Genomic DNA, 5,831 nt, shown 5'->3' on the forward strand with positions numbered 1-5,831 from the left:
GGGTCTTGGGCACGCACGCACACGTGCCTGGTGTGAGTTTAAGCCACCGGGTCTGAGACTCAAACCGCAGTCGACTACATGGGAGTCCAGCGACATACCTATTATGCTAACTGCTGGTCCCAAGGTGGCTCCATCTTGATATATGCATGTGGGGGCCAGCAGGTGCTGTGGTTAAGGATGCTGGACTCCCACGTGGCTGACCGTGGTTCAAGTCTCGGACCTGGCTGCTTGCCTTCTCACTTTCCCTCTCTCTCTCACTCTGTCCCTCTCTGGTCAAATTAAAATAAATAAATGTTAAAAACATACATGTGTGTCCACTTTCTATTCCAGTGACTTTGCTTGGGGGCCCCGCTCTATTTACCTACTCACTGGGTCTAATTCCTGTCTCATTGGGGCCCGGGGGAGATGGGAGCTGAGAGCCCCAGGCCTGAGGTTGGACACCCCCATGTGAGCTGTCCTGGAGGCTCAGTCTGAAGGCTGTTGCCGACGCCCCGCCCCTCCCACCAGGGTCTTCGTCCAGCCGGAAATGACCACGGTCCTGCTCCTGCCCCTACAGGGGACACTGCTCTCACCATGGAGAGAGGGCCACATTTTCCAGCCGCATCTCCTCAAGGCTCACCTTCCTCCCTCACCCAGTTTCCCCTCGCCTCCCCAGAGCACCCCAGGGTACCCTCTGGACCTCGCCCCCACACCTGTCTCCCGTGCATCACAGGCTCATGGCCCACTCGCTGCTCTCCCAAATCCCGGGACAGCACCCCTGGGTCACGGGACGCCGCTCGGGGCTGAGGAAGGGGCGGCCCCGGCCCTCCATGCCACCCCTCCCCTTCTGCCTGGCCTCCTCGCCCACACCCGTGGCTGTGCTGCTGGTCCCTGGTCCCTGGTCCCTGGTGCTGGTTCTGGAAGCTTTCCTCGCCCGCCCACGGTTCCCCACACACTGGGCCTTGCTGGGCCGCTCTGTAGCTCCGCCTCCATCCCCAGCACCCCATTGGTCTGCCCGCTGGGGCCCCTGCGGGCTGTGCTGCCCTCCCCGCTCCGCCACCTCCTCTTAGGAAGGAGGCTCTGCCAGGCCCTGCCAGGCGCGGCGGGGCAGGAAGGTGCCCCCGGTGCTGTCTCGCTCCTCCACTCTTCCTGTGTTGGGCGGCTTCTGGGAAGGACAATGGTTTTCAAACCCATCTCTTGGGGACCGGCTGTGGAGTCTGCGCTTCCCTCGCTCATGTCCCTTGTTTATTTCTCACCCCTGAAACAAGAGCAGCAAAGCTCCCAGTTCTGAGAGGAGGGACGTCTCTGCTGCCGGCCAGGGAAGGAGACGGCCCTCGGGGCCTTTCCACGTGGCCCCTAAGGAAGGCTGAGAGGTGAAGGCTGATGGCAGGAGTGAGTCTCAGACCCAGAGTGGCAGCCCCACTCAGCGGCTTGTGTAAACCTGGCCTCAGGTCTGGCCCGGTACCCACCCACCCCGGGATCTGCAGCGCCACCTCATACTGTAGCCCTACAGCTGCTGCCTCTTGCAGAAGAGGCTTCCCTGGGAGCGCACAGCCTGGAGCTGCCAGTCCTGGGAGACTTCCTGCAGGAGGTGAGATTTGGGCCTGGAAGGACTTAGTAGAAAGGGCCTGAGGCCTCCTGGGCACAGCCCTGGAAGGAAAGGTCGGGCTGGTCAGGCTTCCCAGGGCCCAGGGGGTGGTCTTGTGGTAGGCAGTTAGTCGAGAGCGGGCAGCCCTAAGAGAAAGCGAGAGGCTCACCTAGCCCCGGGCACCACGAGGGCGAGGCCATTTGCCATGTTCCCTCCTTGAGGCCGGAGGGAAGACACAGGGGTGATTCGGAGATTTTCTCTTATCAAAAAGACCTAAGCAAGCGTTAGGGCAATGCCCCAATTCCTATTAGGGCGATGGGCGAACTGGGCAGTCTAATTGGGGCAGCCCGGCTCGCACTGGGCGTACGTGATTAGGTGATGGAGTTCCTCATTCTTCACCTGTGAGGCAGGTGCGCAGGTGCAGGAAATGCGCTATGGATTTTAATTTAAAGGACGGACATAGGCAGCGTAAGGGGCCTCCCATAACGAATATTCATGACCTCTAGTGATAAAAATAACAGTGAACTAGTACCAAGCACGGGTGCCACCTGGCAATCTGCCCGCTTTCGGGGACCCAAGGGCTCCCCCATGTTTTTCTCTTCTCAGGCACTAGCTCTACTCCCCACGTTGCTTGCCGCCTGCTGTACCCAGGGATGACAGCGGGGAGACTGCCAGGTGTGGAGGGCGCAGACAGCCTGCTCGCTGCAGCTCCCCAGTCCCCCTCTCCCGCTGACAGGAAGCACCCCCACGCCTTCCTTGCGCTGGCCCTGCCTCCCCCAGAGTGGGGCGTTGGGCGGAGCATGGACCCTCCTTCCGGCCCGTCTTCTCCCCGGAGTGGGGCGTGGGGCAGAGCGTGGACCCTCCGTCCTGCTGCTCTGGAGCCTGCATTCTGTCCTGGCCACAGCCTAGCCGTGCCCTGACAAGAATATGGTTCTGGACAAGGGCCAGGCATCCAGTAGGTGCTCACGCTATGTGTATTTGGGGAATTTGTAAAAACTGCTCGAAATTGACTTTGTTCGCGGTGAAAGTTGAAAGTGAGTGCTGCGGTGAGAAGGCAGATCAGGGCGTGCCTCTCCCGGAAGGGAGCTCTCTCCGTCCTCTGCACCCTGCACCCAGGCTGGTGTGGACCCAGGGACCCTGTGCAGAGCCAAAGGTGGTAGGGCCAGAGGTGTGGGGGGAGCCCTGCTCAGGGCCCTGGGGCCTGGAGGGAATTCCCATGGGTGGTTTTCTCTTCCTGTTTCCTCTAGGGGAAGGACAGCCAAGCAGGGGCAGAAGGCAGAGTAGGGAGGGCTGGGCAGGGCCACCTCACAGCTACTCAGGAGGCCCCAGCTCAGCACTCCCAGCTGCCACTCTCGGGGGAGGAGGCCTCCCCACCCTTTAGGGAGCCCCAGGGAGAGGGGTGCTGAGGCCAGCAGTCCCACAGCGGTGTCTGCTGCAGACCCATGGCCGCGGCCCCCCCCCCCCCCCCCCCCCCCCCTGCCACTCTCGGGGGAGGAGGCCTCCCCACCCTTTAGGGAGCCCCAGGGAGAGGGGTGCTGAGGCCAGCAGTCCCACAGCGGTGTCTGCTGCAGACCCATGGCCTCTAACTCAGGGACCGAGCAGGTTTCCTGATGGTGAAGCGGACAGGTGACCTCACTAAGCCCAGTTCACCCAACACTGGGGACCTACAGGGTCTGTGGGCTCAAGGTCCCACCAGACATGGGGCAGGGGTGGCTCCCCACGCTCGGCGGGAGCAGATTCCCTGGCAGTGCCCAGGTAGGCCTTGGCCCAGGCCTGTTGTCCTCAGATGGCAGGGACAGCTCCCTCAGCCCGGGAGCCCTCAATACCCAAGATGTGGCCCTTGGACCCTCACGCACTACCCCACCTGGCCTGGGACCCTTCTTGGTGGAAGATGGAGTCTGAGGACTTGTGAGTCCCTGGAGAGCCCAGGCCCGAGTCAGGACACCCCCGTGTGAGGTGTCCTGGGGCCTTACCCAGGGCAGCTGCCTTCCCGGCCCTCTGAGCAGCCTCTCCTTCTGCCTGCCCTGCGGTTTCCGGGACGCGCACGAGGCGTGCAGAAGCTCCTGCAGGAGGTTGGCACTGGAGGGTGACCTGCCATGTGGCGTCCTCTGGTGGGCTCCTGGCTCACCCTCATGGAGCATCAGCCCTGGCTCGCCCACCCCAGGGCCCCTTGGGGCCTGTGATGGTAACCCAGGAAGGGCCAGGGCCGGGTGGCCAGGGCAGGGGAAGACCCAGGGGTGGGAGCAGCCAGGCCTCAAAGGAAAGAACTCTGGGATGAACTCTGCCTGGTTCTGGAGCAGAGCGGGCACACAGCAGTCACTCGAGGATGTGCTCAGTGGTTTTTATTGTGTTCAGGAGATGGCATGGCCATACTCAGTTGCAGAGGTGTGAGGTGCGTGGCCCACAGCCTCCGTGCAGGTGGGAGCTGCCCCTCCCGGGGGTGGGGGTGGCTTTCATACCTTCTTCACTTTCATCTGGAAGAGAAGGGGGCAGTGGGCAGAGGCTGCTCCAGGAAGAGCCGAGGGCCGCCAGGTGGGCAGGCGGCCTCGAGGGCAGTGGAGAGGCCGAACCACCCTCTCCCAGACTGGACCTGGCCGCCCGGCCCACCCCAGCCTGCACCCCAGTGTGCCCCAGCCAAGTCCCCCTCAGTGCTGTCTGGGGGACGCCCCCTCCTGACCTCCTTTACTAGGCAGTAGGTGATCCCCATAATGACGGCCACACCAGCTATGGCCACCACGGCCCAGGCGATCGGGCCCCCGATCGCACAGGTCACAGTTAGTTCCGGGACAGCCTAAGGCGGGGAGAGCGGGTGACCTCAGTGAGCCCAGCCTCACCCAAGACCGAGGGCCCGAGGGCACTGTGGCTCCGGGTCCCACCAGACACAGGGCAGCAGCTGTCCTGTGGGACCCCGCTCAGGGAGAAGGACCAGATGCCGAGACGGACCTCACCCTTCTGCCCCCCGCAGTGTCCAACTGGGGACCGCGGTGCTCAGTCCCCCGAGCCTGCTGTCCTCGGGTGAGGGGGACGGCGCTCTCACCCCTCCGCACCACGGCAGGACAGCTGGGGGTGCTCACAGTGAGAGGCTCGCTTGCCCAGGCCGACAGCTGGGGGTGCTCACAGTGAGAGGCCCTTATGCCCAGGCCGCACCCCTCGGACCCCAGCCACCCTCAGAGCGGGCCTGGGAGCCCAGGGCAGAACGAAGCCCGAGGGGCCAGTGGGTCCCTGAGATCTCCAAGCCTGAGGTCTCCTCACCCTCCCTGCAGGTCACAGGTCTGTCCGGTGGGAGTGACCGCCCCCCCCCCGTCCCCCCACTGCTCCAGCTCTCACCGCAGAGAAGATGATACCGTTCTCCACCACATGCTCCAGCTCTCACCGCAGAGAAGATGATCACGTTCTCCACCACCATCTTCTCGGGGTGCCGGGCACGCTGCCGAGAGGAGGCCCAGGTCAGCACGGCCTCGCCAGCCCGCCTCCCGGTCACCCCAGGGCGCCCCTGGCCCTCCTCCCCACCCGGCAGCCCGGGCCCCCAGCCCCACTCAGTGCCCCCTCCAGGCCGCCCAGCCCTTCCTGCGGCTCCCTCACCCACCCACCCATGGCCACCCTGCTCCCCCTCAGCCCCTGGTGCTGCTTCTACACGGAAGTTTGGCTTTCTTGCCCACAGTCCCCGGCAGCCCCCAAGGGTTCCCCTGCTGAGGACCCCTCTGTGGCCTCAGTGCCCAGCCCTGGGGTGGGATCAGTCTCCCCACTGGGCCTCTGTCCCCGTGCTTGTGTGGCAGCGTGGGCGGCCTTGGAGGGCTGACTCCCCACGCTCCCACCCTGCCACCTCACCTTGGGAAGGGAGAGGCTCTTCTGGTCTCGGCCCTGGACCGTGGGCTGTTAGCAAGTGCTTTATGGCCCTGCCCTCTCCCTCCCTCTTCCTGTGTCTGGGTCACCTCTTAGAAAACAGTGGTTTCGGGGAAAGCACGTGACCTGGCGCTCAAAGCACAGCTGCTTGCTCAGCTCCCACCAGCCCCGCCCGCCCGCTGCCAGGGCTCAGCAACGGCCCAGGAGGGGTGCGGGGTCAGCCTGCGAGCTGGCTCCAACGCCTGTCTTTACTTTCACTTAGAGGGCACCCGTGCATGTTGGGAAGAGCCAGGGGCAGAAGGCGGGTTTGAGAAAGCACCCTCTGGGGAATGGCCACGCCACAATCCCTTCTCCTCCTTCCTCCTCTCAGGGTTTGGCACACACAGGTGCCTGGTGTGTTTTTCAAGCTACTGGGTCAGAG

At 63.9% G+C, this 5,831-nt stretch overlaps 1 long non-coding RNA gene across 1 annotated transcript; it reads right to left on the reverse strand.

Annotated features, from left to right (window-relative positions):
* Positions 1–3,894: 3,894 nt before the first annotated feature.
* LOC102477119 (uncharacterized) lies at positions 3,895–5,527 on the reverse strand. Its single transcript, XR_001369386.2, has 4 exons — positions 5,396–5,527; positions 4,941–4,994; positions 4,245–4,358; positions 3,895–4,041 (listed from the first exon to the last, which is right to left on the reverse strand). It is a non-coding gene; the product is annotated as an uncharacterized LOC102477119 (long non-coding RNA).
* Between the last annotated feature and the right edge of the window lie 304 nt (positions 5,528–5,831).

Source organism: Tupaia chinensis, unplaced genomic scaffold (genome assembly GCF_000334495.1).
Source record: "Tupaia chinensis unplaced genomic scaffold, TupChi_1.0 Scaffold141247_1, whole genome shotgun sequence".
Classification (NCBI taxonomy): domain Eukaryota; kingdom Metazoa; phylum Chordata; class Mammalia; order Scandentia; family Tupaiidae; genus Tupaia; species Tupaia belangeri.